Here is an 18130-nt window from a genome sequence, read left to right as displayed (position 1 = left end):
AAGCCCTAAAATTAACTGGGAAAATGGATGAACGGAGTGGATAAAACACATAAATCATGGTAGACCTCTCTCTACGCAATCCGCTTCCCATTCATGCAGGGTTATTCCTCTCAAACCCCGGATTCGAGGACACATGTTCCCGAGCTAGGTGCAGTCCAGTCACCTCGCGCCCATCTCCCATGTCATAAAATCCTACAAATCAAAAGTAGAGTTATAAGCTGATGTAAATCTAATTAAGGGGTTTTAAACATGTTGAGAAATGCTCAGTGTTCAGTGCTATCAGAGCACTGGAAGTTATTGTGCTCCTAGTTGCATTCGGGCACTTGGACTATCCAATCCATTGGTCTACTGTTTACTAGGTCCAACACACATTTCATGGGCAACCATGCAAGCATCATACAAATCTAACAAATATTAACCATTTGATCAAGGTCTTTAATATGGAAGTTCAAGATCAGTTACACAAAAATAGTTCTAGTCAATTTGTTAGTGACCATGCATCATGGATTGATTTTGATTCTAAAGAATCAATTTTGTTAGGCAGTCAGTCTTCCAAGAATCGCTTTTGGTGTTCAATCATTGCCATCCCATCAATGGCTTGGAAAGAGAATGGTAATAGAAAAATAAGGCTGAATTGATGACGGATTAATCATTGGATCAGTGTGATTTTTGCATGGTATCCTTAGAAATGTGTACTGTATTTGATAGACAGTTCAGATCAATCGGTTACACTGTCTAACAAAACAGATGCAACTAGGAACACTGGAGAATTTCTCAAACATATTTAGCTACAATGCCTGAATACTCAAGAAGATTGCCTAAGATTATCGTTAGTGATCATCATCTTAACACTCTTTGATGCAGTTTAGTAGGGAAACAAACCCATCCAATTCAAGATGCATGTGATTAAGCTAGAAAATATTGAAAATAAGCAGAATCCATAATAAATGTGCTAAAAGGAGAGTTTAGGATTGAGAATGTCAGAAAATTACACTAATCAGATCATCATACCCATCAACTAAGCAGTTATCCAATGGACGCTAAAAAGACAATGATAGATCAAAAATCAGCAAAGGATATATACCATTTTTCAGTTCTGAAAAGTGGGGCCCATGGTTTGATTTGGTTGGTATGAGACCCCTTGTTAAATTCCTTTGTTATTTGTAGTCTTAACCCACCTATCCTGGATATTTCCGATGTTCGACGGTTGTTATCAAGCTTCAAAGACTACATAGCCTTCTAAAGACTTCTTTCTAAACTTGTCACCTATCTTAGCAATCGCCTCTTCGATGAACCTCGATTCTTTCTAGATGTCTCGATGGATCTTAGGAAGCTCTATGACAAGGATTTTGAGGCACGATCGACTTTTTCTCAATGGGTTTGGAGCTATAAGTTTTCGAGTAGCTTTCTTCCTGTCGTAAAGAAGGAGAGTATGCTTGAGTTTGAACTTCTAAGGTGTCTTTACGAGGAAGGGAATATGAATGAATGGCTAGGATTGATTGGAAGCTAGGGTTTCTATTTTCGAAACTAAAAGAGAAAGAATTGGAAAACCTACTCATTTAAATACATGAACGGCTAATCCATGTGGACTAGATCTAACGGTTGATATCATTTAGTTTGGATGGCTAATAAGAAGGAAAGCTCTTCACATGGATTCATCCTATGAGAGTGAATGGAACCTTTCTGTTTTCGGATATAACTAATCACACACGGCTAACTTACGCCTAAAATCGAGCGCCCGCACCAATGTCTCCACGTGTAAAGGTGGGTTTTATTTGAAATCTTGGCATGAATAGGATAGATAGTTCGATCATTGAGACGATCAATGGTGGTGGGCCACAACATCTAGGAATGGTCGGGTGCATCCGGACGTGCATGGAAAACAAACTAAGGAGAGAGAGAATCTCTTTTTTAATTTCATCGAGTCAACACCCGATTGACCAAACCATTGGTTTAGTGCAGTGTGAGTACACCTTCACTTGTGCGCACACATATCAAAAAGTGAGGTCCACAGCGGTGTGTGTGAAATCCACAGTACCGACCATCAGATTCCATAAGTCCCGCAAGGTCATTTGAACAAAGATGAGGTAAATTCAAAATTCAAGTGGGCCATACTCACAAATCACACCTTGGTATGAAATACGGGCTGTTACAATCTACCCCCCTTAAAGAGATTTTTGCTCTCGAAATTCTACACTTCTACCGTTAATAGGAATAAGAAAAATCTAATATATGGTGTTTCTAAACGTGTTCACTACTTTTTCCTAGAAATATACATGTATATACAAGTGTATATGACTGACTATTAGAACTGGGGCTATTACAATCTACCCCCTTAAATAAATCTCACCCGCGAGATTTGGTAATGTACATCTCAACTATTAGCATTAAAGGTAGTAAAATCGTTGATGCAAAAATCTTGTCGATCCTTGCTCACCTCCTGCTAGCCGGAGTACCTGTGATTTAAGGGAAAACAAGGGAAGACATTGGGGGTGCCGGTTAAGGCTGGGGACCCTCCGATGCATAAGTTAGGGTAGGTCTGCAAAAAGTGTAGAGGAATCAAGATATGTTTCGTACCTTTTGGGGGTGGTGACAATATGGAAATGCCTCTATATGATGTATGCGCATTGGGGAAGGGATCTTCTTCCGGATGCATCGTGATTATCTCCTCGATATCCATGGTGAAAATCTCGGGAAGATTTTATCTCAATATATTCTAAGTATATTTGTATTCCGAGATGGTTGTCGATATTCGAAGCCGACCTCCGAGGCCGAGGTTGGTACTCGAGGCCGAGGTGATTTTTCGGCCCTCAAGCAATCCATACTCTTCAAGTCTGTACATCTGGTCAGTCCATTTTTACCTATAACAAAAATTATCCTACTAGTCTACCATACTTCTCATATGTCAGCACATGCAATTACAAACCCAAATTCTTAACTCGTTATAACTAAATTTATCGCAATCTATGCATCTTCCCATTTTTCACCTATAAGTCTAAAAGAATCATTTCACTAACCAACATCACAATTTCCTATAGCATCACAACAAATACATAAGAAGAATCTTCATCACTAATATTATATCTCATTTCTTTTTCTTTTACTTTTTTTTTTTTTTTTGGGGGGCAATGATAGTGTCCCACTGTCTAGAGTAAGATAAAAATTCTTGTTTTCAATGTTTCGGCTAATACAAAAGGACAATTGTAGTTGGTCTGAGCTTGATACACCGATCCTCTACTTGTAGAGCAGTGTTGTCAGAAAGATGTCTTAAATCTATCAACGTGCTGCTCGACTGGTCGAGCAGGCCACTCGACCAGTCGAGGGTCCACTCAACCAGTTGAGGTCCGGTCGACTCAAAGTCTAGCAAGCAGTATTTTTTGGTCTCAACCAATCGAAGGTTGAGTTCGACCAGTCGAGGACCTGGCTCGACTAGTCGAGATTTACGCAGACTGCACGCGGACTGCGTAAATTTAAGGCGATTTCCAGACTTTTCCAAGGTCGGTGCGTAAGTGGAGTTGCCAAAACTATAAATAAGGGTCCGTAACGCTATTTTAAGGTATTCTAAAGCTTTCCAAAAGTTTTGCAAGGGTTCCTAAAAGGGTTTTAGGGTTATCAAAGGGTGTAACAAGGGTGAAATTTGAGTGGGTAAGTCCTCTCTCTTGTAATTTCTATTTCATAGTGGATTTTTGTTGCTTTGTGTTATGGTTTTTTCCCGTAAGGGTTTTCCACATTAAATCTTTGTGTTCTCTTGTGATTGCTTGTTGCTCTTGGATTGTTATCCTAGATCTAGATTTGTGTGATTCCACAGTACAAATCTCTAACAAGTGGTATCAAAGCAATTGTTGGGGCACTGATCTGAATCTGCAGGATTAATAATAATGGGAAACGATAAGTTTGATATTGAGAAGTATTCAGACAAAAATAATTTTGAGTTATGAAGGGTTAAGATGATTAGTCTGTTAACCAAACAAGACGAGATTAAGGTTCTTGAGGAGCGAAAATCTACTATGAAAGATGATGAATGAGAAAACTTTGATAGTAATGCTTTAGCCTCTATCCGTTTATGTCTCATAGATGAGGTTCTCTATAATGTTTTGAGGGAGAAAACTGCAGCTAGTTTGTGGGCGAAGTTAGAGAATATCTATGCTAAGAAGTCCTCTGAAAATTGGCTACACTTGAAGCTACAGTGTTATACTTTCAAGATGACAGAGGGTGGAGATCTAGAAGCCCACATCAGCAACTTTAATAAATTAATGTGCAAATTGCTGGATATGTAGGAAGTGGTCAAAGATGAGGAACATGCATGTATATTGTTGAATTCTCTTCCTGCATCATATGAGTCATTCAGGGACACGATGTGCACCGCAAATAAAACCCCAAGTGTCGTCACCGTATCTCAGCCCTTTAAGGGAAGGCTATGAAAAAGTTAAACGACGACATGGGGGCATCTTCCGATGCACTGATTACGAGGGGTAGAGATTCTGAGCGAGGTACAAGATCTTCAAGACCTAGATCTAAATCCAAGGGCAATGGCAAGGAAAAATTAAAGTGTTGGAATTGTGGGTTGTCTGGACAAATGAAGAAGGATTGTAGAAATCCTAAAATGAAGAAAGAAAATTCAGCGGCTTCTTCTAAGGAGGTCAATGTTGTTACATCTGATGAAGAAACAAGTGGTGGTAATGTTCTGTCTATGTTCATGATTGGACATGTTCACAACAATCATGCAGATGAGTGGATCCTAGACACAGGAGTGTCATATCACATGACTCCTTATCGAAGTTGGTTCGTCAGTTACAGAGAATGCGATGATGGATGAGTTTTTATGGGCAATGATAATGCCTGTAATGCTGTGGCTATTGGTACGGTGAGCATCAAGATATTTGATGGGATGGAGCGTGCGTTGACCGAACTCAGGCATGTTCTAGATATGAAGAAAAGTTTGATTTCTCTCGGTGCACTCGAGGGTATAGGGTGTAAGTTCATCGGTATTGATGATGTCCTTAAAGTTTTAAAATGGGCACTCATGGTTATAAGATCGCAAAGGTAACGAAACCTTCACAGGTTGATCGAGAATACTTCAACAGGTGGAGTGGTAGCAGCTATTGCAGATTCCACGTCTCTAGGTATGTGGCATGCTCATCTGGGCTACATGAGCAAGCAAGGCATGAAGGTACTTTCTGATCGATGTTTGATTTTAACTTTTAAAAATTCTGATTTATATATATGCGAGCATTGTATATATGGTAAACAATTTAGATTATCTTTTAAATTTAGAAAACACGTATGTAAGAGAGTGCTTAATTATGTGCACTCTAATGTATGGGGGCCGTCGCCATAAATTTTCATTGGAGGGTTGTCATGGTTTGTTTCATTCATTGAAGACTACTATACTCCATGAAAGTTTGTGTTTACTTCATGAAATGTAAATCTGAAGTTTTCACCATATTCAAGCAATGAAAGACAATGGTGGAAAAACAATCAGGGTAGAAAATAAAAGTTTTAAGGACTGACAATGGTGGAGAATTTACTTTCACTGAGTTTAATGATTTTTGTAAGGATGAAGGGATCATTAGGCATAACACAGTGCACCACACACGTGAGCAAAACGGTGTGGTTGAGTGAATGAATCACTCTCCTGGAGAGGGCTAGATGCATGTTAAGTAATGCTGAGTTGGGCAAGGACCTATGGACTGAGGCCGTTAACACAACTTGTTATTTTGTGAACCGGTCTCCTTCAATAGCAATTGAATGTAAAATCCCAGAGGAAGTATGGAGTGGTCAGAAAATCAACTACTCAGATCTATGCATATTTGGTTGTGAGGCTTATTCTCATGTATCGTCAGTTGAGAGAGATAAGCTAGATCATAGAGTCAAAAAGTACATCTTTGTTAACTATGGTATTGATATGAAATGTTACAGTTTATTTGATAAGGTCACACGCAAGGTCATCACTAGCCGTGACGTCAGATTCGATGAAAGCTCCCTATTTCACAAGAATGATCAAGAGGAGCAAGAGGAACCAGAAAGGGTGATTGTAGACTTTCAGATTGACATAGATGATACTCAGGCAGAGACAGATGCGAAGATAGATGTACAAGATTAGGTGGAGTAGCCACCTGTGAGACGGAATCCACCGTGTGATCGCAGGTTACCGAGAAGATACATGGATGACTCTAATATTACATATGCCCTCGTTACAGATGAAGGGAACCCGTCTACTATTCAGAAGGTTATCAGTGAGCCTGATGTAGAAAATTAGAAGGCGGCTATAGACGATGAGATGGACTCGTTGTACAAAAATCACACCTAAGAGCTGGTAAAGCTTCCAGTAGGCTGAAAAGCGTTCAAATGCAAGTGGTTATTCAAAAAGAAACATGATAGATACAAAACAAGGTTGGTAGTGAAGGGTTATGTTCAGAGAGAAGGAATCGACTTCATAGAGATATTCGCGCTGGTGGTTAAGCAAGTGTCTATTAGATTCTTGTTGGCGCTTATTGCCCAATACGATCTCGAGCTGGAACAGATGGATGTCAAGACTGCATTCCTGCACGGGGAGTTGGAAGAATAGATCTATATGAAGCAACCAGAGGGGTACAAAGTTAAAGGGGCAGAGAAAAAGGTTTATAGGTTAATGAGGTCGTTGTACGGCCTGAAACAGTCGCATAAGCAGTGGTATAAAAAATTTGATTCTTTCATGGTGAGTCAGAAATTTACTCAGAGTAAATACGATCACTGTGTCTATTACAAGATACTGAGTTATGAAAAATTCATCATCCTAGTATTGTATGTTGATGTTGATCGCCTATCATGATATGTTTGAAATTAATGGACTGAAAACTCGGTTATCAGGGACATTCGAGATGAAAAATCTAAGGGATGCAAAGAGGGTTCTCGGCATAGATATTCATAAAGACAAGAAGAAGAGCAGGATTTAGCTATCACAGGCAGAATACCTTAAAAAGGTGTTGATCAAATATGGGATGGACCAAGTAAAGCTGGTGAGCATTCCCCACGCGGCTCACTTTAAGCTTTCCTCAGAACAATGTCCAAAATTAGATGAGAAAAAGTAGGTTATATCTCATGTGCCTTATTCGAATGCGGTTGACAGTTTAATGTATATCATGGTTTGTACGAGACCAGATATTTCACAGGCAGTCGGTGTTGTGAGCAGATACATGTCAAATCCAAGCAAACAACATTGAGAAGCGGTGAAATGGTTACTTCGATACATTTGAAGTACGAAAGACTACGTCTTAACTTTTGAGAAAACAGGGACAAAGTTGGTTGGGTATGTGGATTTCGACTATGCAGGCAGTGTGAATTTCAAGAAGTTTACTTTGGGATACTCATTTGTATTAGCGGGTGGAGCAATCAGTTGGATGTCGAAGCTTCAGTCAGTGGTGGCTCTTTCCATGACCGAAGCACAATATATGACGGTGACGGAAGCGTTTAAAGAAGGTGTTTAGCGCAGAGGCATGATAAATCAGTTGAGACTTTAGCAGGAGGCTGTGCCAGTTAACTGTGATATCGAGAGCACTATAAATTTTGCTAAAAATTCTGTTTATCACTTACGTACTAAACACATTGATGTTCGTCACCACTTTATCTGACAGGTGCTTAAGGAAGGAGGCGTAACACTGGAGAAGATTCACACTAGCATGAATCCTGCAGACATGCTCACCAAGGTCGTTCCTATAGAAAAGTTCAAGTTATGTGCAACTTCTTTGGCCTTGGCGATGTCGTAAAATAAGGACAGTGTGCACGAGAAGCGTTGATTGAAGCTATGATATGATGCAGAGATAAGATAAGCGGTTAAGGAGCTACACGGTTGAAGATTGAAGACATGGTGGAGATTGTTGTTAGACAGATGTCTTAAATCTGTTAACGTGCTGCTCGACCAATCGAGTGGGCCGCTCGACCAGTTGGGGGTCCACTCGACCAGTTGAGGTCTACTCGACTTAAAGTCCAACAAGCGGTATTTTTTGGTCTCGACCAGTCGAGGGTCAGGCTTAACTGTTTGAGGGGGTCCTTCGACCAGTCGAGGACCTGGCTCGATTAGTTGAGGGTTACGTAGACTGCGCGCGGATCGCGTAAATTTGAGGCGGTTTCCGGACTTTTCCAAGATCGGTGCGTAAGTAGAGTTGCCTAAACTATAAATATGGGTACCTAAGGATATTCTAAGGTATTTTAAAGCTTTCTAAAAGTTTTTCAAGGGTTCCTAAAAGGGTTCTAAGGTTATTAAACGGTGTAACAAGGGTGAGATTCGAAATTGTTCGAATCAGGTAAGTTCTCTCTCTTGTAATTTCTATTTCATAGTGGATTTCTGTTACTTTCTGCTGTGATTTGTTTCGTAAGGGGTTTCCACGTTAAATCTTTATGTTGTCTTGTGATTGCTTGTTGCTCTTGGATTGCTATCCTAAATCTAGATCTGTGTGATTTCGTAGTACAAATCCCCAACAAGCGGTGGATTCATTGGTATCATTTCCTAATCTTGTTTTATACCTGTCTTCTGCTTGATCAAAGCATTGAGTCTATTGGTAATTGTCCAGATTTAGAATTGAATTAAACCGTGCACACTAATCTTAAACATGATTCCGTTAGTTAGTGATCCCGATTATTTTAAACACATGGAAAATATCATGTAAAGTTTTTTTTTTACAAGAAAATTTCCTCAGGTCCATTATTGGTTAAACCTCATCTTAAGTATAATCAATTATTTGAGAGATGAAAGTAGTTAAAATGTTACATCCGTACATCTTTTCACTTCTTTTTTGAACGTCTACCTAGTGGCATCACTACAAAACTTTTATACTTTCACATTCGATTAGTGTTTTCCCATGACAAAACCTAGTTTCAATCCTTGGACCTGTGGTCCTGTCAAACTTTCACTACATAACTTTGATTTTTTTTTTTTTGCTGAAAGTTATGATAATATTATTTCTAACTAAGAACATTTTTGGAGAAGTTCAAATTTCCAAAACTCATTCTTTAGAGGTCAAGTTCAAATAGTGTTCTTGTTTGATATTGCATACATCATGGTGGGCATTTGTTCTTCCACGGTATCTAAGTTCAACAACTATCAAAATTTTTTTAAGGGGCATACAATTTGAGTCTTTATATTCACAAAACACCCTGATGCTAGGGAAATTTCACCTGAGTTGAAATCTCTAATTTTCATCAACATAACTTTGAGTCATTTGAGTTTGTACAAGTCTCGTTCCCTAAGGCCTGGTTAATCTAAACTCTACTTTGATACCATTTTGTAATGCCCAAGATTTCATAGTCCGAGTTTAGTACTCATTTTCCAAAATCCCAAGCGTTAACTTTCAAGAATAGTCCACATGTCATAGTAATATTTTTATTTTGAGTTGGTGAGGATTCACCCTTCAAGCTTTCATTCATTATAATAGTTAATTTAATTATTTTTGGATTTATTTTTCTAATAATGTTCATGACTAGCTTATGTGTGTGATTGAGTAATTAGTTGAATTATGAATTGTTAATCTTCGCTTTAAGATGATTCACAATTATATATGCATATTATCTTATAATTAGGAATTATATATATTAATGTTCTCAATTCTAAAGAATTATAATTTATTTGATTACGGAATTATTTAATATAGTCTAGTTTTGACAAGTACTTATATGTGCATTTGCTAGATGATGTATATTGAATTGATTGTAACTTAGTTTGATATTTAATTGTGCTAATGAATTGTAATTATAATTTAATGTTATATGTTAATGGATATGTACATTAGAAGTTCCTCGAACTAGTGGCTGGTTGTGAATAGATTAAATGCCATTTGGTCGTAAACTTACTATTTCGTGAATTATTTGTGCCAATGTGACTTATAGATTGTATCATTTTGTTGTGTCCTTGAAGGACTTGGTGCTAATGTGCTTATTGGGAGAATTATTTTGGCTAGAAATATATATTTATCATGCATATATGGCACGTGGATGTTATCAGGTATCTGGTTGACCGTTTGAAATACCAGTGTACTATTTGAACAACCCTTATTTCATTTAGAATGATCGACTGTTTGAAAGACATATTCTCTTGTATGAATACAATCATTAACTAATTAAGATTTAAGTTGGTGATTGAATATTGTGTTTGTTTGTATAATATCGTGTGAGAAATATGGATTGCTTTTATTTATTTTATACATCGAATTGTAGTTTGGATGTTATAATGGTTTGTGTTATATTTGTGAGAAATGAACTGTAACTCCTTATATTATATTTTAAATTGTAAGTTGGATTTATAATTGGTGTTGTACTTGTGATTTGTGAATCGAACGAGGTATTACAAATTCATGTATTCTACTTTAAAAAATGTGAATTGTCTATTCTTCTAATTGCAGGTAGTATCCTTTTATATTCCACTTATGAAATATAAATTGTACATTCTTGTATTCTATTTATGAAGTTTACATTGCATATTGTATTTTCCTGAGTTTATTTGAATTCTATTCTTAAATATTGTAATTCCTTAATAATCTTGGGGGTATCCAATGACCCTTCTATCGATCCGACGGGGCCGTTCATCACCGGAAGTAAGAGAACTCGTCCTCCTCCTCGAGGCTCACGTTGAGGGTCAAATATTGCATATCGAAGCATGAATTTACAATCATTAATACCGTTTAATAGCCTGATTTAATCGTGTTTGTGATGCAGAGTGTATTTACAAGCATGAACTGAAAAAGGGTGTTTAAACTATGGATTTAACGCTCTGATGACACCCAAGGTAAGGGACAGACTCCAGGAGACTAAGATCGATGGAATTACACACCAGGGATCCGAGAAAATCAAGCCATTCACGTTAAAGAGGCCCGAAATTGGTGAAGAATGCAAGATCACATAGTTCCCGTCATCTGATTGGCTCAAAACTTTATACATGGCCTGAGGGCCATAAATTAACCGTACATATCAAATTTCAGCCCTCGGATCACTATAGAAGTGCCCCAACTGACAGATCAGCCCATAAACCATTGATTTTGGGCCCACCTGATATCTGGAACTGTCTCAACTTTGGTCTCGGCGGTTTAAATAAGATGAGGAAACAAATGAATGGTTTGGATTTTGATAGAACATCACAATGGGCCCCATATATATAGCGTGTGTACATGAGTTACACACGTGCCGAGCCGCACCGAACTAATTAAAGCGGGTCAGCGCTGCTGACCCGTGTCTTCTTCCCAAACACGGCAGTTGCCGTTTTAGCCGTGTAATGGACGAACGCTGTCCGTTTTGCGGACGCTTCTACATTGTCCCAGTGGACAATCCAAACCGTCCATCGTGTAGAGGGCCGCGACTACTATAAAATCTTGCTGAACTTTTAGACCCATGCAAGCACACGTGCGCATACAGAGGCCCAAACAGGCGATCCTGCGACGTTCAAAACGATTTTTAGGGTGATTTCTTCTCTGGGCCTCAAGGGACGTTCAAAACCACCCATTCTTGATCGAAATTTCATCCGAATCCAATGGACGGGGTGGATTTCTCGAAAATACCTCGGTGGGGCCCACCGATCACGTCAGCCTGGACGTGCGAAAGGCTACGACGTCCGCGAAATCGAATTTTCCAGCCAGTTGTGGCCCACCATCTTTGATCATATGGCAGATCTGAACCATCCATCGTATAGGCCAGCCAAAATACTTCCAAGAGACGCTAATTTTACAGAAATAATGCAAGGAACGCGAGAGTTATGAAGCCCCGAACTTGGCTGCGAAAAGGCTTTCGCTGCGCGTGCGATAGCTTCCCAATTCTGATTTCCACCACTCCAAAAGCTATAAAAAGAGTTCCAAACGTGGAGAAGAGGGTATGCTTGAATAGGGAACGTCAGATAGAGAGAGAAAGGCGGAGAGAGAAGTGTTTGGAATTTTTATGTATTTTTTCTTTATTTTTCTTCTTTTTTCTATGATTATGTTAGGCTAAATCCCTTAGCTAGGGCTAAGAGGTGAAGCTTGTGGCGTGATGGGAGCTTCTACAAGTTTGATTTGAAGAATTGATGTTGATTTTATTTTGATTTAAGAAATTTTTTTAGTCATTAATGGTTTGTTGTGATTTAAATTACAGTAGATCTGTGATGGCTTGAATAATTCCTTTCCTTTTATTTTGATGTTCGGAAACCCTGTTGTTCGCCATCGTCTCATAGACATGGTTGGATGATGGAATCCTTCCTAACACTCATACATCTTTTAGATGGGTATGGATTGGTCTAAGTTCTGTTGTTTACCTTGTCCTTTAGGCATGGATTTGTGATGGAATCATACCTAATTCTTATACCTTCCATCTCTTGAAAACTATATCAAGTAAGTTCAGTATAATATCCATGAAGCAGGCATAAGATCTCCCTGATCTCAACAAGTGGATCCTCTGAATCCCTAGTTCCCTTTCTCTGAATTCTTTAAGTTTAGATTAATATTTCACCATTATTCCTCAAATTCTATTTTCAGATTTCATCTTAGCCTAGTTCTAGATCTGGTTATTTTCAGATAACGTACTTGTGGATTCGACCTCGGTCTTACCGAGTTTATTACTAGATCACAACCCTGCACTTGGGGTGTGAACACTGCTCCTGCTCAGCTATGATCTAGAGTCACCTATCTATGAACGGGTCTTGTTGGTGTTTTAAAACACCATCCCAGTGGGAGTGAGTGATCAACTCTGGGTGCTATTAGCCATAAGTTGTAACAAGCATCACTTATAATAAGAATTTAATGAAAAGCAATCAATCATAAACATCCATCTAGTCTTGTTAATATGCATGCATGCAGGATGATATGATGTATGCCCTCACCACAACGCTCCCTCGTGCGACAACATCTAACGATCGCCAATGCCAACACTCCCTCAGTGCGACCTCGACTGCCGAGTCGCCAACCTAGCTAATGCCATGCAATGATGATGTTAACCGGGTTCTTAGTTAAGTCCATTCATCTAGCAGATTTGAGAATCTGATACACCCCACGTATCAAATGCCCTGAACTAGTTGCGAGGCCAAGACCCCCCAATGTGTGAGGCCGAGACCCCGCGATCCTTGACCCCGTCGGGTTTCCCCCATCCCCGACTTCAAGCACATGGGGGTGCTGAATGTGGGGTCGCTCGCGGTCACTACGGGGAGGCGCGTCACCTCAGTAAGCCAACAAGACGGACATAGTGTCCCATTCCACCATGCCCGGCTCACGAGACTGTGGATCAATATTCCATCCGGTATCGATGGGCTACAACGGTGGTGGGGTGTTCCAGTTTCCATACATATGTGAGCAAACAAGGTTAACAAACTAGGTGGGTCAGCCAGTGGACTAAACCGCACGAGCCCAAGCAAGTATGTGGCGGAACGACATCGGGTACAAGCGACCCATGTAGCCTAACTACTGCCGCCCACACGTACTCGTCCAAACCCATGGGTTTAGCCTCAAGGTGGTCCTACCAACGGAACCACCTTCGCTCTCCTCATGTTCCTGACCAACCCAAGGGTAGGAATAGTGACTCATAGCATGCCAACTACCAATGTAACATCAAACATATTCAACACCATGTTCTCATGTTGCTCAACATACAATTCAAATTTTCCTACAAGCAAATCATTAATATCATGAATAAGGTGTATGTGTGTGGTGTGGGTTAGTGAGGAAGTTAAGCACTTCCTACACCTCAAGGGATCAATTACACAAGAACAATGAATCAACACACTAAGAAGCAACACATATGAGAGAAAAGGAAATCAAACAAACATGAGCATGTAATCATCCATACACTAGATCATGAGAGGCAAGATTTAACATCAAGGAGAACTAAACATGTCATTCCATACAATCCAACAACATATCATTCCTAGGTTCCTCTAGATTCTTCCATACAACATACCAAGCAAACAAAATCATTAAACTCCAACTATAATTGGTGCTAGGCCACCTAAGGATAATAGTCCGCACCTTAAGGGGAGATTTCCATTCTTTGAGATCTTAGGGTTTGGGGATTTGGGTAAAACCACCATTTCCTAAATCAAAATCAAGAAAGACAACATTAATGCCTAGAAATCTACAATAAGTTGCTCTATTGAAGGGAAATATACCATTCTTACCTCCGCTTCTTGGCATGGGTGGGTTTGGTGGAGGTTTCCTTGGAGAATGGGTAGAGAGTTGCAAGGTTGAGCTTCCTTGGGCCCCACCTCCTACCACATACTCCTTTCCTTTCTTCTTCCTCTCTCTTTCTCCTCTTTCTCTTCTCCCTTTTCCCTCTTCTCTCCTTCCTTCTCTAGGGCAAATTCGTATGGGGATAGGGGTGCCCTAAATGAGGCCCTTTTATAATGCCAGATTTTGTGCAAATGGCCCAAAGTACTAGGTTTTTACTATACTAGACCTATGAGAGGGTCTTTCTAAGCTCTAGGGCCCACTATGGGGTGTACAAGTCAATATACACCGTAGGATAGTTAGCCCTAATGATGATCTACGTATGGATATGATCGGCCCGCCATTTGGATGCGCCGATCGACAGATATGATGAGAAGTCTGTTCAACGGTCGTCGATGGTCGATCGGGGCCGCGGCTATACGGATATGAGTAGGGAAATATCCTCACTCTATGTGTGAAGTTTGGTAGCAAACCGATGGTCCAAAATCCTCAACTTTGCATGAGAGTGGACGACTCAATTCACTTAAGTTTCAACTCTTTCCTTTAGGGTATTTGCACTTCTCATGCACTCGTCCTTCAGCTCAAGTTGACCGGTTCTGGACCGTACCCAGGTCCGATTCCCGTGATGGACGTCAAGCCCAATGAGACGGACATTATTCTATAGTTTTGGAACTAGTGGTCCACCAACGAGCGGTCTAGAGCTTGTTTGGATAACCGGGGCAGTTCTGGTAGCCCTCTGGCCATGAAACTTATATGATAGGTGCTCCATGGCCCGATGAAGGGCCATGCAAAATTTGAGAATGATCGTATATAGGGTTTGGTCACATGAGTCCGACTTCCGATCAACGATCACTGTTCCACGATCGGGTCCCAGAGTTTGTAGATGGGTGTAGAAAAATACATTAGACCCTCATCGTAAATTATGAAGAAATTCGACGTCTGAAATGTCTTACATCTTAATTTTATTTATACATGTCAGATTCCAATTCGAGCATTGGTGGGGCACATCTGGCAAGTGTCAGATTCTACTTCTGGGTGTCCACTGGGTCCGTGGTCCGCGATGGTCCCCAAGCCCAGTGAGATCTGTGATCCCTTAAATTTTTATAATTTTTTGACCTTCCCCTGTCGCGGTATAACCCGCACGGGCTGTCGCCAGGTGTAAACGGCCATCTGGCTTGGAGGCCCGCAACAGGTTCTATCAGGACCCGTCTGGTCTATTCAATTGGGCTAATATTGGTCTAATTTATTTGTAATACCTCACTACGAGTGGCTTAAACGAGCGGTCCTGTGGCAAATCCTATGTGGACGCCCCAGGACACTATTCTGGTTGGGCGAGACGTTACACTACACCTGATGTTCAAGTAATCGGGCAGATTCATTAGCTTTCTACGGCTGATTAATCGGACTTGTGCGGTTCTTTACTGGTATACCCTTGTATACACTGACATTGAGTGCTAATGGTCATTAAATAATATTTAGGTTAATTAAATAAAATAATAAAAAAATAAAAATTGATGGATTTGGAAATCCAAATGAACTGTAACTCCTTATATTATATTTTAAATTGTAAGTTGGATTTATAATTGGTGTTGTACTTGTGATTTGTGAATCGAACGAGGTATTACAAATTCATGTATTCTACTTTAAAAAATGTGAATTGTCTATTCTTCTAATTGCAGGTAGTATCCTTTTATATTCCACTTATGAAATATAAATTGTACATTCTTGTATTCTATTTATGAAGTTTACGTTGCATATTGTATTTTTTTTTTTTTTTTAGTTTATTTGAATTATATTCTTAACTATTGTGATGCCTTGATAATCTTGGAGGTAAACTTCACTGGGATAGCCATTGACACTATTAAAACATATTCAATTGGTGCATAATACATAGATTACGCATATATTGACATTGGTGTGGAGCATGAAGAGCTGGATGATCTTACAACTTCGGATTCTAGTTTTCTTTCATTATTATGTTGTTCCATTTTTATATTTGAGTCATGGATATGGATAAGCCCTATGGATAACCATTTGTATATGTTGAGATATATTTTAGATATGTGGTTTGTTTTGCCTCCGTTGCGATTTATCACTTAAAAATAAAAATTTTACTTTGAAATGTGTACTATCCTTGAAAGTTAATACTCAAGATTTCGGAAAACAAGTACTAAACTTGGAATACGAAATCTAGGACGTTACATTGGATATGCTTCATTTTTCAGCCCAAAAATGGATGGATGGCATGGATAAAACAGATAAATCACGGTGGCCCATAGAGCCTCTGCCATGACCGCATCCATCCTCGCAAGAGAATCCGGGGACCTACCAAAGCTTTTCACACGAACTTCCAGCGTCAAGGAGCTAGGTGAGGCCCACCGTCGTATTTGTGAGAAATCCACTCCGTCCATCTATTTTTCCAGATCGGACATTGCTCCAAAAATGATCCAGATCTAAAACTCAAGTAGACTGCAGAACAGGGAATGGTGAGGATTGAACACCCAGTACCATTGAAACATTGAGGGGCTACAGAAGTTTTAGAAAAGTCTAATAATTGTGTTTTGATTTCATCACGAAACATTCATGAAACATTTTCCTGCCGCGTGCGGCGCACTCGAGTTTTGGATCTACCCTATTTTTCAGCCCATGAAAATGGATGGAAGGGGGTGTATTTTTCACAAATATCATGATGGGCCAACAAAGGCTTTCCAGGCAATATGCATACCAGTTTCTGCGTTAGTGCCTTTTTCTATTTTACTTGTTGATCACGTCCAGATGTGTCACTGTTCATCATTGTATGGAAACTTTTAACATGCGAAGCTTTCTTTCGCGTCAATATGTCATTTCTTTGTAACATCCTAGCCGTGCAATATTGGCAGCAAGCATCATATGGATCAACTCCCACGAAAATCAGGATGGCCATTTCATCAGGCAGGCTACACCATCAAAATCAATGGACAATCAATGGTCTGAAGTACCTGTGTCATAATGATTGGATTGTTGCAATTTTAGCTCCATTTTCATAGTATAGCCCGTTCTTTTATGGCTCAGATTTTCCACCGAAGTCGATGCATTAGCAGAAAATAGAGCTAATCTCCATCCAAATAGGATAGAGCCACTCCTAGTCGGCCCTATTATAAATCAACACCGTTAAACTGTAGATCACTTGAGGAGGTAAGGTCCAGTGTGAAAAATAATGCTGAGATTTCAAAAACCTATTGATAATATCAGGAAAAATACACTTAATGGCATTATTGTGGCATTTTTAAAATATTGTGTTTTTATCTTGATATTAATGTGAAAATACCAAAAAGCATCAATGAAATTTAAATCTGAAATTTAAATATATTTATTAATTTATAATAAATAGTTAATTTTTAGCCAGATTTTCCAGATAATATCTCAAGATGATCTGAATACATAAATAAAAAGGCCCAACGGTATTGACCCATAAATTAGGTCCGCCTATCAGATGACTTTCAACATTTGATGTGTGTCTGACATCGGTCTGCTCTTTCACAAATATTCTCACTTTCGGCAAGAATCATTATCAAGCGGACCATAGTTGTATGTTGCTATTTACCAATAGCTAGAAATTGTTTCCTATGGTGTGGTCCACCCTGTAAGTAGATGGGGCTGATTAGGCTATCGTCATGGTTGGACAACCTATTCGAGGGGTTGGATATCAAAAGCACTTGACTCATGGCCCAGCTAGTGGACTGAGGTTCACTCGACGAATGTGACTCAGTGTCTAGTAAGGTTACCAGTCGATGTGGCACATGCAAAGAGTGAGAGAGAGGACCGTCCAAATTGTGAAATATTGTGGATATATCATTTATATAAAATCAAACTTGTCAACAAATCTCAACGAACAGACTGATGGCTCTCAAATGGATGATAAAAAATTAAATAGTGCATGGTTCAGATATTTGGATGGTTTGGATTGCCAGGAAACTATCCCATGTGCACAGTTGAAGAGTCAC

This window comes from Magnolia sinica, chromosome 10, assembly GCF_029962835.1.
Source record: "Magnolia sinica isolate HGM2019 chromosome 10, MsV1, whole genome shotgun sequence".
NCBI lineage: Eukaryota > Viridiplantae > Streptophyta > Magnoliopsida > Magnoliales > Magnoliaceae > Magnolia > Magnolia sinica.
Note: the sequence above shows the minus strand (reverse complement) of the source record.